Here is a 24728-nt window from a genome sequence, read left to right as displayed (position 1 = left end):
ATCATTAATAACAGACGTTTTTCACGTAAAAAAGACATTGTGGGACAATACACTAACAATGACTGCAATATTTTTAATCTATCTTCCCCCTAGGTTTCCTGCCAAATGTCTCAATCTTTATGGAAACAATTGAAATGTATTTAAAGGTGTTTTAGGTGCTTTTATAATGATAGATTATTACTGTCAGCACTCTGTAGGTTAGCATATTAAAGGAACCATGAGCACTGCGGCTTCTTCACCTCTTAATGGGCACAGTTTAATATATTCAGTAGTGGTCATATCTATATATACACAGTGGATGCTCTGTGATATCGCCAAAAAATAAAATCTCTTGTGGCCAGAGGCAGAATCCTGGCTGCAGCCACAAGAGTGACTGGCAGAACAGGGAGCTAATGGCTGCTTGCTATGACAGTCCACTGTTTTTACCTATAAGGGCCCATTAGGAGCGGATAAATACATAGGTGCAGGAGCCGACTGCCTTCTGCTTAATCCCTTATGTACTGTAGTGTGTAAGTGAGGCAGTGTTCAGAAGACAAGGAGATATCTGCTTTACTACTGGTGTACTGATAACCCTGACCTCTGCACATTTTCCTCCTTGATTGCAGCCCACAACAGAGGTCAGGGGTTATTAGAGCAGTGAAGCAAAGATCTCTGTCTTCTGCTTGTTAACCTTTTTTTTTGTGTTGCAGCACATAAGTAAACATTGGGTCACTTACACACTGGAGTACATAAGGGGTTAAGCAGAAGGACCCACGCTCTTACCTTCTCTCCCCAGGGCCTCTTCCTGAACGGGTCCCATAGCATCTGCCTACCCTGCTTCTATGGTAGCTACGCCACTGGATGGCCACTATTTAATTACAAATAATTACCATCATTTTAAAACAACGGCCGTTAAATGGTGGCCATACACTAAATTTCAACGGTGTGTGTGAACATAGCCTTTCTGCTTTTTTAAATCCACTCCTGGTTTTGGTTGAAAAATACTGACCAAAATACTGAGCAAAAGTACTGTGTGTGAACATAGCTTAAAACTGCGGTTCTGGATACAGAAATTTTCTTCTTTACAGTGAGCATATAGCATCATTGTAACATTAGTATTGTATGAGGGTATGTCTACACACCGTAAAATAATACCAAAATTATTGTTACGTTAAAATACAGCCGCATTTTCAATATAAAAGGGTGTTCCATTTAAGTCAATGGAAAATTGGACGGCAGTGCACACACTGTATAGAATAACAGCTGTAATTTATTTCGACCATCCTAATGATGAACGTACTCATTATTTACCACCTATTTTTGCAAAATACAGACTTTTTTTTTCATCTTTTGACACAGTGTGACTATACCCTGACCATACCCTGAAAGTAATACAGCTTTTAAAAAAAATGAATAAATAATTTTATAATTTTACAGAGTTACTGTATGACAGACGTGTGACAGAACAATCTGTTCTGTACATACTTATCTGACCAAGGACATTTCTGCAGCAAGTGCATGGATTTTTACAAGGCCAATTCAGATGTATGGAACTGATATAAATATTTCTACACCAAATCTGCCTTGTGTGAACGTACCTCTACAAGGAAACCTCTAATACTTATCTAACAAGTTTATTTAATTACAAAGGTAAAATGTCATGAAATTACATAAGAAAAAGCTTATCAAAACCATTCATTTTTAAATTTCACATTTATACATTACTTAATATGTTTAAAACAATGTTTAATTGGAAATGTTATTAAACACGGCGAATGCAGTAAATAAAAATGTCATTTTCTAAATTCTATTTTTTTAAGCCTTTTTTGGGGGACAACTCTTGTTACATAAAACAATAAATAATCTTTTTGTAAATAAATAAATAAATAAACAAATAACCATCTATAAATGAGGATTTCTTTCTGGATATACTATAATTATGTGGAATATTACATGCTTTTTTGGTTTATATCTTTTTAGTACCTAGACATTCTTATGTATGGAACAATTTTGCCATCTAGTGGTAAATCCTAAAACATACACTTTGGAAGCATCAGTGGTATTTAACGCCATATATTTTAGACTCAATCCAAATGTAGTATATAAGAGATTCTTACCATCTTTATAAGCTGTAGTGCTTGTATTGTGCAGGCTAATATGATTGTAGTTATCACCGTTTTACAGGCTATGTTCACACTACGTCTACAGTATGTCAGGCCGCAGTTTGTACGTGGCCGGACATGTGTGGCTGAAACTACGGCCGTGTGAAAAATAGACATGCGGGCGAATTGCGAACATACGCCCATAGTATAGTTATGCTTCCTAGCGTGTTTCGAAGCGGTTTGAAGCAGGTCATTTACTTGGAAATCTTCGCCCAGCCCAGTAAACCACACAGAACCTTTTAATATAAAAATCAAGTTCAATTTGGCTGAAAAAAGTATTCCGTACGGGACCGCATTGAAATCCACGGCCGTGAGTTGGAACAGTTCTGGCCTCAAACAATGGTCTTGTTCTTTTTTCACAACGCCGTATACGATCCAGACGTAGGCTCATATGTAGTGTGCATTGTGCAACCGTATATCGTATACTTTGCAGGGTACGCATCAACCTCATAACTACGGGCGTATATTCGCGGTTTGCACTACGTATAGCCTAAGGCTATGTTCCCACACAGTATTTTGCTCAGTATTTGGGTCAGTATTTTGCAACCAAAACCAGGAGTGGATTGAAAACACAGAAAGGCTTTGTTCACACACTGTTTAAATTCAGTGGATGGTCTGCATTTAATGGCAAATAATTACTGTTATATTACTGTTCAAAAACATCGGCATATTTACCATTAAATGACAACCATCGACTTTAGCAGACCCCTTGTAAGCTCCCCTAAAGTAGATGGCCCCCTGTGCAGCTCCCCCACTAAAGTAGATAGCCTTCATGATGAAAAATGATGGGGGGGGGAAACTCACCTCCTGCATGCTCTCCCATTGCTGAGGCTCTTCAGCACACACTCTCCTCTTCTGTCTTCTGCCAGTTAGGGAACACTGACAGGCAGGCTGGAGAGAGCATGCTGGGAGAGTTGCAGAAATGGGGGAGCATGTGGAAGGTAAGTTCCCCCCCCCCCCCCATTATTTATTACCATCATGGGGCCCACATTACGCGGTTCTCTGATCCTCCAGTGGCCCAGTGGGAGGATCAGATGTGGGTAGCTTTGGCAGCTGCAGGACCCCCAGGAGCCTTGGGCCCCTGGCAGCCACCTTAACTGTCCACATTGTGATCCTCCTCTGATCATCAATTTGGGACTTCCAACCCTGCTAATAGATTATTGTAGTAGAATACACATAGAGGCACCTGGTGCTGTTAATATGGCATCATGGTACATTATGCAAATGAGGCAGTTTGGTGCATTGGGCCATACTTTACTCTCACTGCTCTAATACGGTTTACTGTCCCCTCTTCTCATGTCTCTAATGAATACTGATGCCTCCAAAGTTATTAAGGATGTGGTAAGGGGAGAAAGTGAGCACCAAGGAGTAAAGTACTGCATGTTGCACCGAAGGACGTTACTAGCATAATGATAGTTAAAAGAGATGAGGGATTTTGTCGAAAGTTAGGGTTAGTAAGTTCATTCACCTCACGATGGTGCCGCTGGGGGATAGAGAAAGGGCTCAGGCAGCTATTAGCTGACATGAACCGATTATTCGTGTAAGCCGATCCATCATATTTACAGCCGGGGTCCTCTCCAGGCTCCTGGCGCTGTCTTCAGCTTGGCGATTGTTTCTAGGTGTCTGTATCTGCCTGAAACAATAAGGCATACATAACATTGATCACTGCAGTACAATGCAATACATCCTCACTTTACTTCTTAGGGGGGGCCACACTTCTTTATGGCACCCAAAAAGTTAAGTGGGGATGCAATGCATCCTTTCTTAATTCGTAGGGGGCCAGACTGTAAGCAGCTATCTGTACAGATGCTGCATACTGTAAAAAGCAGAACATCTGTAAAATGACAAGTGTTCTGCTCCTGCTTTTTTGTATCTCTCCTTTTTGTTTTTCAGATATCCGTATACTGAAGATTTTGTTGGATTCCGGGGAACACGTCGATGACCAGCAGATTTTTCTGTTTAATAAAATAGTCACTGTGGGTTGTTAGGATGTTTTTATTTGAATAAAGAAAAATTTTAATTGTGTATTGTCGGTAACCATTACTAAGCTGGGGTTTTGTGTCAGCCGGTAAAATGGCTTACACTAGCTAACCCCCCCCCCCCCCCCCAGTACACACTGCCACAGGGGTACTGTGAGAAGCCTGGTATCAGTAGTCCCAGAACATCAAAAAATGGTGCTCCTGGACTGGACTGTGGCAGGCTGGTATTATTAGGCTGGGGAGGACCAAAATAAATGGCCCTTCCCACCTTGGTACTACTAGGCTGCTGCTGTTTGATTTATTACCTGGCTGGTTATGGAAATGGGGGTGAACCCTGCATGCTTTTTTTAAATTATTTATTAAAAAAAAAGGCACCTATTTTCTTGGTGTGTGTTCATTGTGCAGCATTAATAGCCCATTCTCAAAACTGGCCTGTTATTGTCTGCAGGTTCATCCCCACCCGCTTGCTGTGTGCTCTGGCAATCTTGCGGTTAACACTGCTGCATGTTCAGGCCCACAGTTAATTCTGTTTGGCCCAGTCTGATATGGGCTGGGGGGTCTCCTGGTTCTTTAGTGTTTGGCTGAGGCTCACTCTAGCGCTGGTTATTGAGCTACCTGGCTAGTCTCCTGTCTGCTGCTATACCCTTGCTATTTCCTTGTGCTTCTGACCCTGCTGTGTTATTGGACTGTATTCTTGGGGGTTGCACCTATCCTTCTTCTTCCTCCAAACACAGCGAGTTAAGTTCATACCAAAAATTTCTAATTTAGTCTCATCTGACCACTTGACCTTCTCCAATGCCTCCTCTGGATTATCCAGATGGTCATTGGGATCTTTGAACAGGCCTACACATATGCTGAAATCAGCAGGGGGACCTTGCATGTTAATTCAATACAGCGTAGTGTGTTACTAAGGGCTTCTTCCCACATTCTGTGAAACAGGAAACACTTGTGGAGTCTTTCCGTGCACGGATGTATCAATATCATGCTGGGAGAGGGAAACGCATTTAAATATTAACAGTACTGTAATGACACCGCAGCATGGAAAGGACTTCATAACTGGTCTTCTCCATCTGTGCTGTCCATGTTTCACAGAACATGGGAATAATCCCTAACAGTAATCCTAGCTCTTTTCAGGTCCTCTTGTGTAGTTCTAGGCTGATTCCTGACCTTTTCAGAATCATCTTTACCCTATCATCCTGCGTTTCTCCATCGTCTAATAATTACGCCAACCATTGTTGCCTTCTTTCCAAGGTGCCTGCCTATAGTGCTGTAGACAAAACACAGTAATCACTGAACTCAAGGAGATCAGTAAAAATACCAATGAAGTACTCAATCAAGAGTCTCCTCTGATGCCCCCAAAAATTTAAATATGCAAAACAAGAGTCCGTGGAGCCTCGGTTGTGAATCTCAAAACATAGGAATAGCCAGATATCTCTAGCCTGTTGCCACGGGGTGCCTCCATGATGGGGAGAGCACCGCACCACCGTGATAGGTAGCCCCTTAAGTCCCACTCGGTTGCGAGTCTCAAAACAACATAAATAGAGACAACAGGGTGGCCCCTTTCTTTCAAAGTTTACCTCAAGGTGCGAGTATTGCAACATGACAAGGGCTTGCCAAGGCAGGCATCTATCCACAGACAGCTGTTTTGGGGTTTTTGCCCCTCGTCAGTGTGGAGCAGGATTCTGGCTAGTTGGGGCAATGACAAATCAACCAACAAAACACAGTAAACACTGAACTCAAGGGGGGAGATTTATCAAAGGGTGTAAAATTTAGACTGGTGCAAACTGCCAACAGCAACCAATTACAGTTCAGCTTCCAGCTCTGGTGAAAGAAAAAAAAGGGCTGTGATTGGTTGCTGTGGCTAGTTTGCACCAGTCTAAATTTTACACCCTTTGATAAATCTTCCCCGAGGAGATCAGTGAAAAAATTTCAATGAAGTACTCAATCAAGAGTCTCCACTGATGCCCCCCAAAATTTAAATATGCAAAACAAGAGTCTGTTTCGCCTCGGTTGCGAGTTTCAAAACACGGGAATAGCTAGATATCTCTAGCCAGTTGCCACGGGGTGCCTCCATGATAGCGAGAGCACTACACCACCCTGATAGGTAGCCCCTTAAGTCCCACTCGGTTGCGAGTCTCAAAACATGGAAATAGCTAGATATCTCTAGCCTGTTGCCACGGGGTGCCTCCATGATAGCTAGCCCCTTAAAGGGGTATTCCAGCCAAAAACTAAATTAAAGTATTGTATTGCCCCACAAAAGTTATACAAGTGCCCAATAGACACTAATTACGGGTTCTGCACATATAGTGCTTCTTTCCCTGCACTTACTACAGCCGGATGTCTTGTAGTCCTTGCAAAAACTGTTTTGTCAAGTCACACTGCATGCCGGCGCCATCTTGGGGCTGTGACGTGTGCCCTGTGCTAATATCCCTGTAGGGCTGGGCCTGTACATAGGGGCGTGTTAGGAGCTCCCCGCCCACTTCTAGCTGTCTTGGGGCCTTGACATTACGACCCTGCTCTCCATTGGCTAACTATTCTGCAGCAGTTTTCCACTACGCTGCCGCAGGATGCTTCCCTCAGTGGGCCACCTGCTCCTTCCTCCCTCTTGTAAGTACAGTATCCTCATCCTGGCGGTCTGTCCCCCCGCTGCCTGGCCGCAGGACTCCTAAAGTGAAGGTCTGCCTGTCTCTCTGGCACCCCGTTTCTACAGTTCCATAGTGGTGATGCGGTGCCCCCGTTGTCCCTGTTCCATCTGGTACCTGTACAGGGGTGCTCTCTCTCTTTCTGTAACTTACTGAGGAATGAGATATGCAGTAGCTGCTGTGGTGTGCGGTCCACACGATAAAGGGTCCGGTGTGAGCTGATGGAGGAAGAGATGTCACCCATCATCATCCCGGTGACATCTGTAGATGGGTGACATCTTTTCCTCCATCAGCTCACGCTGGACCCCTTAGCGTGTGGACCGCACACTACAGCAGCTGCTACATATCTCATTCCATAGTAAGTTACAGAAAGAGAGAGCAGCGCCGCATCACCACTATGAAACTGCAGTAATGGGGTGCCAGAGAGACAAGTAGACCTTTACTTTAGGAGTCCTGCAGCCAGGCAGCGGGGGGACAGAACGCCGGGATGAGGGGGAGGAAGGACCACGGAGCGCCCATGTCGACCCCCCTTCAGATGCCAAATACACCACCCCTGTCCCCCTTCAACCCCTGTGTACCCCTCAGACCTGTAACGCCAAGCCAGCTCTCACTTTCCCTCCACAACAGCTCTTCATGCCCCGTCCCACACACAGAAGCTGCTGGGCTGCTGCTTAGGAAAGGTGAGAGCCAGCCTGGCGCTGCAGGTCTGAGGGGTACACAGGGGTTGAAGGGGGACAGGGGTGGTGTATTTGGCATCGGAGGGGGGTCTGTAGAAAATCAATTACTGAGCGCCGCATAGCACCCCCCGCATCCCGGGAACTAAGGAAGCAAAGCAGCCGGCAGCAGGGGGTGCTATACTGAGTTGTGTAGGGTCCGGGGGTGTTCTGTGCTCCCTGTCAGCTGTGCAGTCTCTCCTTTCTCCCCCAGCATCTTCAAGCCCTCTCCCACACACAGAACGTGGCTGAGCTGCTGTTGCTGGGGGAAGGTACAGACTGGCCAGCGCCGTGTCTCACCTCCTCCTTACCCCCTTCTTACCCTTCACCATCTCCCCCCTTCATCACCTCTCTCTGTCTCCCTCCCTTCCACTACTGAGCAGGGGAGATCAAGTAACTCCAGAGTGGCCGTACACATCGGGAAACATCAAAAACACAGTAACCCCTTTGCTTCTCCAGTTGTCAGGAGCATCACCTATGGCAGCCCCCACCTTCTCCTCTCCCCTCCCCTCCCCTCCCCATACTGTATCGGCACGTTAATCGGTATGTCCCAATAAGCCCCGCTCCCATTCCAATAACCCCTGCCCTCTTTCGCCTACCGCGGGTGGAGGATTAGCCCATGCAGGGCCTGATGATGAGAGAGGGGGCTGTAGAGAAAGAAGTCACTGCCAGCTGGAGGTCACCCAGAATCATGTATAGTGAGTATAATGGAGGTCCCCCAGCTTTCCCAGCATCTTGTAGTCAGTGTAATGGAGGTCACCCAGCTTTCCCAGCATCTTGTAGTCAGTATAATGGGGGTCACCCAGCTTTCCAGCATCTTGTATTAGTCAGTATAATAGCGGTCACCCAGCTTTCCCAGCATCTTATATAGTAATCAGTATAATGGAGGTCACCCAGCTTTCCCAGCATCTTGTATAGTAGTCAGTATATGGTGGTCACCCAGCTTTCCCAGCATCTTGTATAGTAGTAAGTATATGGCGGCCACCCAGGGACAGAGGAGCAGGACCTGCCAGGTCCTATATGCACAAAAGGAGAGGGATGAAGGACATTATCACATGACCCAAAGGTCCTCAATACCTCTGTGTAAGGATGGGCATGACGTCATCAAAGGTCCTTTACACCTCCTTCTGGACATTCTAGTGTCTACCCTGGGAGCTGTAAGTGCTGTGTATGTTTGTCAGTGTGTGTACATATGTGTCTGTGTATATATGTCAGAGAGTGTATGTACGTATCTGTGGGTATATGTAAGAGTGTGCATGTATCTATGGCTATATATATATATATATATATATATATATATATATACACTGTATGTATATATATATATATACTGTAGTGTCTGTAACACTGGTGTATATATGTGTGTTTGTATCAGCAGTGTCTCAAGTGATTGACAAGTTTGCTCCCAAAGATGTTCTGCAGCAGTTTCTATTGATTCTGGGCTCTAATAAAAGAACCCACCACTAAAAGAAAATGCTGCAGATAATATTTCTGGTTCCTATTACACTTTGGGGATGATTTCCCTTTATATGGTCTATTCATGGTGTATATGTTATCACTAGTGTAATCCCATTCCAGTGTAAGGCTATGTTCACACAACGTCAGTTCTTTGCGGCCCCGCATGGGATCCCGGCCTGAGCGCATACGATGTGTATACGCCCCACGCTCCATGGGGGGTGGGGACGTACAGGATTCAGGGGCCCCATACAGTTTTTTGCTATGGGGCCCCATGAATCTTAGCTACGCCCCTGCCAATAGATATTATAGATATTATTCTGTATATGATAACAGGGTGTGCTATGTACTGTATACAACCTGCTGTGTGAGTATAGATGAATCTACAGTATATGGGATCCCTGTGTACAGTGCATAGCACCAGGCCTGTATTTAGAGTTCATGCTGCCCTAGGCACTTTGCATGCTGAGACGCTCCCCCCACCCCACAACCCCCCCTGCGGCACTGGCAGGTTACATGCATGGTATATACCCTGGCACTTGGCTGCCGCTCTACTTGTTGCCCGCTCTTCTCATCATACAGATGTGATGGAGGAAGGAAGGTGGCCGAGATGTCTTAGTTCGGGGACCACTTCTGTCCAGTGTCAGACTGGGATACCTGGGGCTGGGGAGAGGCTGGGGTCAGGGGGAGAGGCTGGGGGTCAGGGGGAGAGGCTGGGGTCAGGGGGAGAGGTGGTGGGCAGGGGGAGAGGCTGGGGGCAGGGAGCAGGGGGAGAGGCTTGAGGAGAGGCTGGGGGCAGGGGGAGAAGCCTGCGGTCAGGGGGAGAGGCTTGAGGAGAGGCTGGGGGCAGGGGGAGAAGCCTGGGGTCAGGGGGAGAGGCTGGGGTTAGGGGGAGAGGCTGGGGGGGAGACAGAGCAGCCGGGGGCAGCCGGAGGGCAGGGGGAGCAGAGGCAGGCTGGGCAGGGGGGAGGGTATTGTTCCCTGAGGCCAGGGTAAGCTTCCGGCACACACAGCCTGACAGAGGCCAGAAGCTCACAGCTGCAGCCTTGCGGTTCTGGACTTCTCTCCTGCTCGGCGACGCTCACGTGATGTGACGTCATCGCCGAGCAGGAGAGAAGTTCAGAGAAGTTCAGACAAAATAAATTGTACCCTGGGGGTGCCGGACCACGGGTGCCTAGTGGCAAATACGGCCCTGCATAGCATACTAATACACATAAACAGTATATAGCACAGTATCATCATATACAGAATAAAGATTCATCTATACTTACACTACAGGTCGTATACAGTACAATGCACAGGGGTTATGTACCTACTCTGGAGTTCCCTCCATGTTTGGGGTCACACAAGAGGAGTGTCCCCCCCACACACACACACTCACATACACACTACTTTGTATTTTATCATACATACGATGTTCCCTCCACAGCGTGTCATTGTACACTGTTCCCCCATCAGAGTGTCATTCTACACTGTTCCTCCATCAACGTGACATTTTACATTTACCCATCAACATGTTATTGTACAATTTGCATAACTACAACCCCCATCATATCTTTATTAAAATACATGATTATGGCAGTAGTAGTATTTAGTCACACAAACTGCAAAACTACTACTCCCATTATAAACTATAAGCAGACTAAGATGCTTGGAGTTGTAGTGTTGCTAGTTGTGGCGTTCCAGCTTGAAGAAAAACTTCTACTACCACCACCATTCTCATGCCTTATAATCAGGATATGGTGGCGGTTGTAGTATGCACACTGGAGAGTCACAGCTTGCACAACTACAAGCAATGGCTCTCCAATCCATGATGGTAGTTGTACTATATATCTTTTTTTTTTTTTTTTTTTTGAGAAAATGTGTTTTAGTAGAAAAATTATCTATGTACAAATATAATCTATGTACAAATATCACAGAGATAAAATCACATAGTGGGTTTTCTAGGTTGTGTTGGGACTTTCCTTGTCAGCAGGTTAGCTTAGCGAGATGGGGGAGGGACACAGATCCAGGGAGGCAGGGAAGTAATTCCAATTAGGGAGAAAGAGCGGAGAGTGGGAGGAGACTGAGGTGGGTGGGAGAAAGACAGTGCAGTGAGGTATGCTGGGAGTTGTAGGCACTGACAAAGATTCAAACAGGATGTAGAAGCAGGAATCAGCTAGAAGATATCAGGGTGCTGGAGACACTGACAGCAGCCAGACCAGGTATAAACTGGTCAATAAGGAAGCTACTACTGATTCCTTAATGTGTCAATAGGTTTTATTTTTCTGGCGGGTGGGTGGAATTCTTCTTTAAGTCCCACTCGGTTGCGAGTATTGGAACATAAATAGGGAAACAACAGGGTGGCCCCTTTCTTTCAAAGTCTAACTCAAGGTGCGAGCATTGCAAAATGACAAGGGATTGCCAAAGCAGGCATCCATCCACAGACAGCCATTTCGGGGTATTTGCCCCTCATCAGTGTGGAGCAGGATCCAAAGTGACGAAGGGCAAATATCCCGAAACTGCTGTCTATGAATGGATGCCTGCCTTGGCAAGCACTTGTCATTTTGCAATGCTTGCACCTTGAGTTAGACTTTGAAAAAAAGGGGCCACCCTGTTGTTTCCATATTTATGTTCCAATACACACAACCGAGTGGGACTTAAGGGGCTTCCTATCAGGGTTGTGCTCTATAGTGCTGTAGCCCATGCCAGCCTTGTTCAGATCTACAATTTTGTCCCTGGTGTCTATAGATAGCTTTTTGGTCTTGGCCATGGTAGAGAGGTTAGAGTGTGATTATGTAGACAGGTGTTTTTTTTTCTTTTTATACAGGTAAAAAGTTTAAACAGGTGTAATTATTATAGTTAAAGGGAATGTGTCACTTTTATTATTATTATTATTATTATTATTATTATTATTATTATTTTTGTTTCATTTAATTAATATCTTTAAAAATAGTTAGACTTTGATTTCTGTTTTATAAAATTAACAATAATGTGCTGCACTGATGGTTGCCATTTGCAATAGCATCTGTGTATGTTTCCCTGCACGACACATACACAGTTGCTTTATGGCAGCCCTCAGTACATAGGAGTTAATGGACGTCTCCTGACCCATCCTGCTACAATGAAGCTGAGAGCTGACATGCCTAGCTCATGGCACACATGGAGTAGAAGAGGAAGCCAGACGCCATACTGCTGGAGCCCCCAGAGAAGGTGCACTGTTCCCAGCACTGACCTCAGCAGGTAGCCGTGCTCTTCCTCTCCTACTGCTCGGGCGGTGACTGATCTGGGTCTAGGCTCAGCTTTGGAGGAAAGGGATATTCAGAGACATACAGTAGTTTAGGCAGAAAAGTGTCCCACTGACTAGAGTAATAAAGATAAAAGCTGTCGGTGTGTTAACCCCTTCCTTCCCAATGTCAGGACACTGCCTATGGCTACTACGCTGTATCTGTAAATATATAATGCAAGGCTAGAATAATATAGATGGGTTTTATATATGACCTGGCAAAATTTTTTATTCCATCTCCCAGACAATTAGCAGCAGCTGAGGTGTAGTATGGGGTTCTGCAGCAGCTGAGGTGTGTGGTATGAGGTTCTACAGCAGCTGAGGTGTAGTATGGGGTTATGCAGCAGCTGAGGCATATGATGATGTTCTGCAGCAGCTAAGGTGTGTGGTATAGGGCTCTGCAGCAGATGAGGTGTATGATGAGGTTCTGCAGCAGCTAAGGTGTAGTATGAGGTTCTGCAGCAGCGGAGTTGTATTATGGGGTTTTGCAGCAACTGAGGTGTATGATGAGGTTCTGCAGCAGCTGAGGTGTATGATGAGGTTTTGTAGCAGCTGAGGTATGGTGAGGTTCTGCAGTAGCTGGGGTGTGTGGTATGAGGTTCTGCAGAACCTGAGGTGTATTATGAGGCTCTGCAGCAGCTGAGGTGTGTAGTAGGATGAACAGCAGCAGCAGAGCTGTGTATGATGATGATCTGCAGCGGCAGCTGAGGTGTATAGTATGGGGTTCTACAGCAGCGGAAGTATGTGGTATGGTCAGAGGCTACTGGAGCCTGAGTGGGGAGCTGCATGAGGACAGAGATCGGAGGGTAACTGTGGAGCGCTGGGAGCAGCTGTCAAGAGACTCGCTGACAGAACCGCCTGTCTGTATGAGCTGACTGTATCTGCTGCCTGTATGAGTGTGCATGCATGAGCCGCCTGTATGAGTGTGCATGTATAAGCTGTCTGTATGAGTGTGCATGTATGAGCGGCCTGTATGAGTGTGCATGTATGAGCGGCCTGTATGATTGTGCATGCATGAGCCGCCTGTATGAGTGTGCATGTATGAGCTGCCTGTATGAGTTTGCATATATGAGTTGACTGCATGATTGTGCATGTATGAGCTGCTTGCATGATTGTGCATTTATTAGCTGCCTGTATGAGTGTGCATGTATAATCTGTCTGTATGAATGTGCATTTGTGATCTGTATGTATAATTGTGTATGTATGAGCTGTCTGAGTGTACATCAGGAAGAAGCAAATTAATGGTAGTAGTAAAGTGTTTTGCTTTGCACGGCTATCAGCTTTTCAGCTAGCTGCATTTGAGCTCTGGTCTGGGTGTCTGGAAAAGTGGCATACAGTCCTGGGTGAAGCTTTGCAGGACTGTATCCAGATTTTCGAGTCATCTGGAGCAGAGCTAAGGTGTATTATAAAGTTAGCTGAGGACACTCTTGTTGTATGTGTTCTGCTGTAAATTATAAAAAAAAAAAAAAAAAAAAAACATGACATTTTAACACTTTTCAAATTTTTTTTCTTTGTGACACATTCCCTTTAATGGAGGGCTTCTTAAATTACAGACCTCTCCATTCTTTGTAGGTGGGAAAACTTCCAAAATTGTCAGTGTTTCAAATACTTATTTTCACCACTGTATGGGATCAAGACCTTGAAACAGACTTCTAAACTCACCAATAAATTAAAGATACTAGGCAAAGAAAAGATTTCTAAAAGCTCAGTATATTAGTAGTAGTGATGAGCGAACATGAGCAGATCGATTGCCAAACACGAACATAAAAAAAAAAATATTGTGATCTGTTCGCTGAACATTCACGCAAATGCCTTGTCACGGCCGCGGCGGCGTCCCGTGCTCCGGGCCGCCGCCGCGACCTCCCTCCATCCCATGCAGCTGCCGGGGTCCCGGTGCAGGGACCCGGCGCTGCTACATGTTCGGCCCCGGGGGGCACCTTACCTGGTCCCGCTCCTGCCTCCGTCTGTGCCGGCCGGCGCGCGCGTCCCCGCCTCCTAGGGCGCGCGCGCGCCGGCTGTCTCAGATTTAAAGGGCCAGTCCGCACCTAATTGGTAGTTGCACCCAATCACTCCCCTATAAATCCCAGCATGCCCTGTCCCTGGTGTTGGAGCCTCTACATGCTTCCCATAGCGTTTGGCCCAGCTCCCGGTTGTTCCTGATTCCCGTCCGTTACCTGGTTCCTAGTCCCTGTTCCTGTTTCGTATCCGCCACCTTGTCCCTAGTCCTTGTTCCTGGTTCCTGTTCCCCTGCATCACCATTGCTCCAGTGTATTGCCTGTCACCTGCGGTTACGTCCACTGACCTCTGCAGCACCATCTTCTGCCTACTGCTCCTGCCACGCCTCGCCTGCCGTCACCAGCAACCAAGCCAGGGGTAGCGACCTGGGGGTCGCCTGCCGCAGCAAGTCCATCCCGCCTTGCGGCGGGCTCTGGTGAAAACCAGCGGCCCCTTAGACTCCGCTCCCTGTGGAGGTTAGTGCCATCGCTGGTGACGGTCCAGTGGATCCACTAGTCCAGGCGTTACATGCCTATAGACTACCAGATGCAAAGCATAAAATACGCAAAAGCGAAGCAATTACATAGCATTAGCATATCCCTAATTCACTTGTGCGTATAGAATCAATGACTTTTATACTACTGTGTATATTAATTACTTTTTGCAATCAGTGCCACACAGCAGAGCCAGACAGAAAGATTAATGGGTTCTGTCACCCTCCCACAATGACAATCTCACAACGTTCTAAGCCCTACTTGGTCAGCTCTCCCTCCCTACACTGACTAACTAACTAGCACTGTTAATATTGCTGCCAAACTTAATTCAGATGCTGTCCCTGCTTTTTTCACTCTCCCTACTGAACGGCACAAGAATCAGGAAAGACTGTGAGAACATTTTCCTCAGTGTCGAGTTTTCATCGCATGTACGTAATGTACGTAATGACGCTAATCGTTCAGCCAATCACAGTAATGCCAGTAGTGAACATGGAGACTACATTACCTGATGTGCCTTTCCTTTCCCACATGTTCATCGGCTCTTTTAAATTGGTGGAAGGAAACCTAAGCAGTTGCATACATTGCAAGATAAAAGTTTGCCTGTTCGAATGTGTTCGAAAATTATCATTATAACCATTCCGATCATCAGACAAATTGTTCGTGATAGGCGAACACGAACAATTAGCGTCATGTTTGTACGAATATACGAACATTTACAAACATGTTCGCTCATCACTAATTGGGAGATGTCACCTAAAATTGCTTAATGCTTTTTCTCCCCCGTCGAGCTTGCTAAGGTGATACACTTTTTCAGTTTTTTTCTAAAATCAGTGAAAGGATACAGCATTAGGGACTCTTACTTTCATATTTTGTTGGAATACACTGGATTCCACTTCTTGAAACATATACATTTTTTGACCAAATACTTGATTTGGTTGTGTTGTCATGGACTATAAAAGCAATCACTAGACCAGGAGCCAGTGCCTTTTTTTCCTAAGGGAAACAATTATTCACAAAATAACACACATTACAAAGTTATACAACTTTGTAATGTGTGTTATGTATGAATGGCCCCCTTCCCAGTGTTTCCCCCTCACCCACGCTAGACCCGGAAGTGTGGTGCATTATACTCACCGCATCTCGTGTCGACCCCCGTCTGCCATCTTGGGACAATGACGAAGTTATCGGGAGGCCGGCCGAACCGCTCCATCCCACATGCTGGCCCCCCTCTGCTGCGTCATAACTGTGCTCAGCCACAATTGGCTGAGCACAGTTATGCTCAGCCAAACGCGGCTGAGCCGCTGATGACGCAATCCAATTCACTCTTAAACCAAATCAAATTTTACTATAAGAAATCACTGATATCCAGACAATTGGTTTCACACACAAATTTTTTTTTTTTATTCCTAATAAACATGTAGAACAGATGAAACAAACAATGAGAAACAGCTAAATATGTCATATCATAAGTTACTGTACAGTACAGCAATCAGCATGTGGAGTATAATGTATAGTAAGGGCATAAATCAGAAAAACAGCAGCAGTTTGTAGATACAGGATGGAACTGCAGATCCCTATAATGCAGTAGCGTAGAAAAACAGGTTAGAATAGAGAAGCAGGGCTGCTGTCAGAGGTCTGTGCGGTCACATGACAGCAATGGGGAAGGGGGTGTGTTCAGCATGGACCAGGAAGTAGGAATCACAGAGCTGTGCAGGAGGAAAGAGACAGAAACTTTATATTCAGCAGTGTGAATAGCTGAGTGTGAGTGCAGGCACATTATAGCAGGAATGGAGAGCATGGGAAACACAAGGGCTGACAGATCTGCTATGATGTGGAAGGTGAGGGAGACTTCCTGGGTCAGAGTACAGGGCTGTATTTCCCTCTGTGCAGACCATGCTCTTCCCCCTTTACTGCTCCCACCAAGTACAGGGAGCTCTTAAACCAAAGCAATGCTCTTAAACCAAGTTACAATTTTGAAAAACTGTGAGCTCGACCAGAGCGCCGATCGGACCGCACGGAGGCAGGTGAGAGACCTCTGGCGGTCCCTTTTAATGATCGAGACAGTGTGACTGCGGGGGTCCCGATCGGCAAGTGACGGGACTCCCCTGTAACTTACACTTAAACGTAATTGCCGCGGGGTTTAAGGAGTTAATGTCACGCTGCAGCGCGATCGCTGCAGCGTGTCATTAATGGTGAGGTGTCAGCTGCTGATTGCAGCCGGCCCCCACCTGCTATGAAGCGCGCTCCGCTCCAGAGCACGCTTCATAGCTCAGGACGTATCGGTACGTCCAGGGTCGTCTGGGGACAGACTTCCAGGACATACCGGTAGGAAGGTCCTAGATCGTCTAAGGGTTAATTGTGTATGTGATTTAATCATTGGTAAATAAACCAATTGGTTGATGCCTCTTTGTAGGATATATAAGATGTATACAGAGTGTACACAACTTAATTGGTGCTTAAAGAGAACCTATCACCTGAAAGTAACTGTCCCTATAATAAAAGTGTCTCTCTTCCTAAGTCTATTCATGAAGATACAGACTACCTTTGCAGTCTGTATCTTATACTTTACCTAATCCTGCATAGCGGTCTAGTACATCCCTTGCGTTCCAGCGGTGCGTTCCAGCAAGATGGCGGCATCCAGCAATACTAGACCGCAATACAGGATTAGGTAAAGTATAAGATACAGACTACAAATGCAGTCTGTATGTTATACTTTACCCACTCCTCTATAGCGGTGCTTTAAAGTCGGGCGCCATCTTGATAACGTCACTTGCGTTCCAATGGTGGAGCGCACCACTGGAGCGCAAGTGACGTTATCAAGATGGTCGCGCCAGGCCTTACTGCACCGCTTTACAGGATTAGGTAAAATATAAGATAGAGACTGCAAAGGCAGTCTGTATCTTCAGGACTAAACTAAACTGTCAGATAGGAAAGACATACCCAGCGATCTAGCGCTGTATATCGTGAGATCACTGTGTATTTACAGAGTGGCGGGCAAAGGCTCATGGGAACTCTTCCCGCCGCTCGGAATGCTGGAGGTTTCCTGTCACGCGCCGACTTTTTTGAAAACAGCTAGCGCGGGACAGTGAAGGGAAATTTGAATATATTAAAAATCCAGCCAAAAATTTATTATATTTACTAAAATTGTTTAAAAAGGAAATTTAATTAAATTGAGCAATAAATAAAACAACAACAATCGGACATGATTTTTTTCTTTAAAAGAGAAATTTGGGTAATTGACAATCAATCATTGAAAAAAGCTATGGGGCATTTATCAAGGGCTTTTTACCTATTTTTAGGTAAATAATTGGATTTTTCATCCAAGTTCTATTTATGAACCAGTATTTGACAGGCAAATATTTTTATGCTCATTTTTAATTTTTCAACTTTTCACCTAGAGACCCACATGAGTCATTAATTTTTGCACCACTAATTGTACTTTGCAATGAGAGGATTAATTTTTGCATAAAGTACACTGCATAACCAGAAAAAAATTATATGAGCGGTGAAATTGAAAATAAAACACTTTTTTTTTTTTATTTGAGGGGAGGGGGGTTTGTGTTTACGCTCTTCATCCTAGGGTAAAACTGACTTGTTTTACATGTTCTTTAAAATTGCTCTATGCAACTTTTTGATCACTTTTTATTGCAATTTTTCTGGATTTGATGCTACCAAAAATGCACAATTTAGCATTTTGGATTTTTTTTTTGTGTTTGCGTCATTTACCGTTTGAGATCAGGACCACCAGCGATGGGAGAACACAGCCATTTAAATGCAGCTGTCAACTTTGACAGCTGCATTTAAATGGCTAATTAGCGGGCACAGCGATTGGACCGTGCCCGCTAATTGCTGCAGTCCCCGGCTGCAGATAGTACCCAGGATCGCAGCGGTTCAGAGCAGGGTGGCCACGCGCCCCCCCCTCTCTGAACGCCATTAACGACACCTAAAATTCACATAAATCGGGATTTGCGCCCAATTTATCATTTGTGACTTTTTAAAAAGTTGCCTAACAGGTGGTCACTACCAGGTGAATTTGCACATTTTTTGGGGGGAATATTTTGCAAATATTCTATTCACAAATTTGTTAAATAAGTCCTATTCAGCTGGGTAAAAAACAGACAAAGACTCAATAGCAAATGTCCCCCTATGTGCCATTGAGTCACTGCCACCTCTAACTGCCCCCATTAGGATTAATTATTATTAACAACTAAAAAAATAAAAAGAAAATTGTTGTGTATTGCACGTAGTAGGTGCATTAAGAATTGAGAAAAAAAAATCACGTTTTATACACTGTTTTAATTTCAAATTCCCCCCCCCCCCCCTTCAGTTGCCATTGGTTAAAGAACAGGCGTCAGCAGAGCTGGGTATTACCCATTGGTTAACCAGCCATGTCTGTTATGTCTGGGATTGTTTTGTTTATGAATGGGAGTTGCTGCATATGTGATAGGTAGCCTAAAAATAAAACCTCTTGTGGCCAGAGTGACTGGCAGAGCAGAGAGCCAATGGCTGCTTGCTCTGTCAGTTAATTGTTTTTGTCTATAAGGGCCCATTAGAAACCTTATGGTTAAATAGTACATAGGTGCAGGATCAGACTACCTTCTTAACCCCTTATGTACTGCAGTGTGTAAGTGACCCAATGTTCAGAAGACAAGGAGATATCTGCTTTACTGCTGGAGCACTGATAGCCCACATTGTAGCAAATATTACATGACATCCATGCATACGAGCATGCGACCTAATTCAAAAGAAATTAAGTTGATCTGGCCGGTATTGCAGTACCAGTCAGGAGGAAATTTACTGTCATACTGTGTGTGAACCTGGCCTTAGACTCTTCTAACTCTTTTAAATATTCACCCATCAAACACTGGTTCATAAATAGAACTTAGACCAAAAATGGGTGAAAAATCCTAATCACCTAAAATATGTGCAAAGTCCTTGAAAAATTTCCCCCTAAGTTTTATGTCACACGAGTAAAGGTAACTTTGTCGGGTGTTACACTCAGGGAGGATAGATGCCTTTATCACTTTCACGACTTGGTGTCTCACTGTTCCCTGTCTGTTCCCTCACTGTTTTTCGTGGTTAAAAAGTCGTGGTTAAAAATACGCTGGAAAATACGGTTGGTCTTTTTTCCTGAGCTAAGCTACACTTCTTCTAAGATAAGCCATATCCCTGCTATCAACTATCTTCTCAAGTCACTACTTAGTCACAGTTATGCTCAGCCAATCGCGGCTGAGCTTCGGATGACGCTGCAGAGGGCGGCCAGCACTCGGGAAGATCCGCTGGCCGCCCGAAGAAGACGTCACTGCTGAGGATCGGAGACCGTGGTCGGCACGTGACAGGTATGTATAGCGCACCACACTTCCGGGTACACGGGTGGGGGGTGGTGGGACACGGGGAAGGGGGCCATTCACAGACATAACATACATTACAAAGTTGTATAACTTTGTAATGTGTGTTATTCTGTGAATAATTTTTTATCGCCGGACAACCCCTTTAAGGAGAAAAATAAATAGCACATTTCAATACTCATTCTTAGAAATTGGATCCTTGACATTTCTCTGACTTGGTGTTAAAGCAGTAACCCAGGGGGACAGGTGTTGTGTGGCTGGGCTCCTTGTTGTAGTACCAAATGAGACACTTGTGGCCAGGAGTGGTATGTTTCCGCACCCCGGGATATACTGACACATGGCTTTTTGTAATAGAACTGGTAAAGTGCAGGTAATAATTAAAAAAAAAAATTATATAAGGCCAACAGATTCCAGAGCACTTTACAACTGTTGCAGTTAAAGGTAGTGTGTATATATATATATATATATATATATATATATATATATATATATATATATAGATATATATATGTGCATATATACAAATTGATCAACACCAAAATCAAGTAAAGAAACAACTCATCTTTATTACACAAATGTAATAAAATTATTTATTTCAAATCACATACATCACTGGTTACTATTCAGACCAAGAAACAACAACCAGGGGATTGCAATAGGTACAATAGTTACACACCAGTATGCAGTGTGATGACATAGAAAAGTATTAGATTACATAGTACTCTGGCTCCTGACGAAGCACAAAAGTGCTAAACACGTGCCGGGCGGTCCCAGGGTTCCCAGGGATACTGGTGAAGTAAGAGAACTGTGATAATGTGTTTTCCTTAAAATGTTCTTTTTTGCTAAATTTCTTTTTCTGGTGTCTCTTTACCTTTTTGTTTTTTTCTTCTTTGCTTTTGTTAGTGCTTCTTTTGCTTTTTTTTCCCTCCGTTCTGTAATGTTGGTGTAAAGGCTAGTGGTAGTCACAGAAATGCACAAAGCACTTACTCTTTATGCAGTATTGTGTGTAGCCAGCAGATGGAGCAGAGTACTATGTAATCTAATTCTTTTGTATATTATCAGATTGCATACTGGTGTGTAACTATTGTGGCCTGGCTTTTTTTTTTTTTTTTTTACCAGTAACTAGAGATGAGCAAACCTCGAGCATGCTCGAGTTCATCCGAACCTACGCGTTCGGCATTTGATTAGCGGTGGCTGCTGAAGTTGGATAAAGCCCTAAGGCTATGTGGAAAACATGGATATAGTCATTGGCTTATATGCATCTGTATGTGAAAAAATGCAAGCACTTTGGCCTTTTAAACACGAAAAAAGTACAAAAACTAAAATTAGCTCTGTCCTTAAGGAGTTAACATATTTTCTAAAGCATAACTGGAGGTTAGAGTTGCCACTCACCATTGCAGAGTAGAATGGGGAAAAGAGGAGGTAATTACCATATGTGCACAGGTGATTCCTGCTAATTGGTGTCACATGGGTCTAACAAGGAGGAGTGCTAGCTAGGGATGGTCCGAACCGAGTTCGGTTCGGGTTCATACGAATCCGAACCCTCGGTAATGATTCCCGCTGTCCAGGGAGGACCGCCTGGAAAACTGGGATACAGCCATAGCCATAGGCTGTATCCCAGTTTTCAGGGCGTTACTCCCGCTGGATCGGCCCGCTCCACGGAGTGGGCAGACAGCGGGAGTCTGCTGCCGAGCGTTCGGGTTCATACGAACCCGAACCTCGGCAGGTTTGGACCATCCCTAGTGCTAGCCACTCAGGTGCAATGATGAGTAGTAACACCTTGTTGAAGGCGTCTGCCTTCTCCGCATGCGGGGTGTGGGGGGCCCAGTGGGTTTGGTCCTGTGACAGTGGGGCAGTAGGGTGACAGTGATTGGCTAAATGGTCTGTCAGCTCAGACAGGCCACTCTGAAGCTGCAGAGGCGTGGGACCGAGAGGAGAAGACCTGCGCCTGGACAGGTAATGTATGAAACAAGGGCTGCAAGGACATCGGTAACGGACATCGGTAACAATTGTCGGGAATTGTATGAAACAAGGGCTAAAAGGACATCGGTAATGACATCGGGCCATGGAATAGGCCCAGTAAATGAGCGCCGATCTAGCAGATCAGCGATCGTTTACATCATTGATCGGGCCCTGCTCGGCCCGTGGAATAAAAGCCTTACAGTAAAGTTGTTTTATTTTTATGTAAATGCACGGGACTCTGTCATCTTCTGTCTGCACCTGCTCCTATACACACACCACCGCACACCTTGAGTTATTTTTCCCCCTTCTGTGGGTGACAGTATCGACAATCCAGGTGGTTCAGTTGCCATTTAGGACTGCCGTGTCAAGAGCCCAAGGGACCCACAACAACCAGGAAGGTTACTGAACATTTTGGGGAATAGAGCCAACCATACATAACAAGCAGGTATGAACATCACACCTGTGTGCTGGACTAGCACTGGTGTCACAACTAACACAACTGGCTGAGCTCACAACCAACACCAACTCCAAATTTTACCACAGCAGTAGTTATGCCCCTAGTTGGCCTCATAGTCCCAGTCCCCTCCGTGACGTCATTTAAATGCCCCTCTCCTACTGCATTAGGATTCATCATCTTCTGTGGCGCAGGTACGATCGGGCCAGTAATGTTGCTATGTAACTATGCTTATCTTTTCTTACTGTGCTTGGGCAACAGAAGATGAATCTCAGCCTCTCCTACAGTATGAGTGGCCCATTCCGATGATGTCATGGAGAAGGTGGGGACTACAGTGTCGGCGTAGACGGGAAGATGGTAAATATGAACTGTGCAGCATGTAACCTTTTAAATGGTGCTGAGAACTGTACATATCCGACAGGGAGGGGGGGTGGCAATATTACTTTAACCCCTTAACTACGCATGACGGGTATACCCGTCATGCGGCTGTTATAGGGGATTAGAGAGGGCTTCCAGCGTGAGCCCTTTCTGCAGCCCGCGGTCCCCGGTTTCTATGTGCAGCCAGAGACCGCAGGTATTAGCTGCCGCGGTCGATCGCCGTGACCAGTGGTGGCCCCTGTCCCTGGTGTCTAGTGGGGTATCTCACCCCCCCTCCTCCCGCCCTGCGATGCGATCTGATGGATCGGTGCTCTATTATATACACAGCATTGATCTCAATGGGAGATCAGTGCTGTGTATATAGAAGTCCCCCAGGGGGCTTCTTATTACTGTATGTGAAAAAAGAATAAAGTGTTTTTATTAATAAATAAGCCCCTCCCCTAATAAAAGTCCAAATCACCCCCCTTTTCCCATTTTATAAATAAAAATAAATAAACAAACAAACATGTTTGATATCGCTGCATGCGTAATTACCCGAAATATTAATTTATTTAATTCATGAGCCCTCACAGTAAACAGCGTAAGCGCAAAACAATTCCAAAGTGCTAAATTGCGCATTTTTGGTCGCATCAAATCATAAAAAGCGATCAAAAAGTCGCATATGCGCAATCAAGGTACCGATAGAGAGTACAGATCATGGCACAAAAAATGACACATCAGACAGCCCCGTAGACCAAAGAATAAAAGCGCTATAAGCCTGGGAATGGAGCGATTTTAAGGAACGTTTATTTTCTGTAAAAGGTTTTATTTTTTTACGAGCCATCAATTAATATAAAAGTCATACATGTTACATATCATTTTAATCGTACCGACTTGAGTTTTTCCATAGGACACACGGTGTAAAAACAAAGCCCCCCGAAAGAAAAAGAATTTTTTTTTTCAATTTCACTGCGCATATAATTTTTTTCTGGTTTCGCAGCATATTTTATGCAAAAATTCAGCATGTCATTGCAAAGTACAATTAGTGACGCAAAAATAAGGGCTCATGTGGGTCCGTAGGTGTAAAAATGCAACTGCTATGGCCTTATATAAACAAGGTGGAAAAAGCGAAAACGCCAAAAAAAAAAAACGAAAATTATCCCGGAGTTAATACAACTGAGCTGCAATACTACACACAAATGACCACTTCAATGCTTGTTATTTTTGAGTGCCAAACAATGGCCGTCATCCGTACCTTGTGCACACATAGCCTAAGGCTATGTTCACACTATGTATTTTTTATGATAATGGCCATGGTTGCCAATTAAAACAACGGCCATTCTTGTCAGAAAAAAATGAACAACATTGAAATCAATTGAAACAACGTCCGTTGATCACACAGTTTATTGAACAACGGTTGTTATTCAAGATGACCGCACAAATCATTGTCCTGTCAATTATTTCCGGACGTTTCCAAACATTTTCCGGAAATAATTGACAGTGTGTCTGTCTGGCACCTGTAGTATAGGTCAATCCATTAAGCATTGATTCTCAGTTACAGACCTGATTGAAATTATATAAAATAATGTTCATTATTGGCCAGATGAACATGTAAAACAATCGCCATTGCTAATACATAGTGTGAACAGAGCCTTTTAATAAATATGCAATGTTTCAGCTATAGGTAAATGTTTATCATCCTAATTATTATATTATTATAGCATTTCATTTACATATAGTATCAATATACAGAAAAGCAATAAAGATCTCTATCCGGCACAATCTACAGTCCAGAGGTTTTCCATCACTTTCAATGGCAAAGACACATTATCATTTACCCGCTGAAGCTGTTTTGTAAGTCAGGAGAAAATAATCTAATTTTGTATTTAAAATCTGTCAATATAAGAAAGGGCGCTGCATATA

This window comes from Dendropsophus ebraccatus, chromosome 7 (genome assembly GCF_027789765.1).
Source record: "Dendropsophus ebraccatus isolate aDenEbr1 chromosome 7, aDenEbr1.pat, whole genome shotgun sequence".
In the NCBI taxonomy this organism is placed as follows: Eukaryota; Metazoa; Chordata; class Amphibia; order Anura; family Hylidae; genus Dendropsophus; species Dendropsophus ebraccatus.
Note: the sequence above shows the minus strand (reverse complement) of the source record.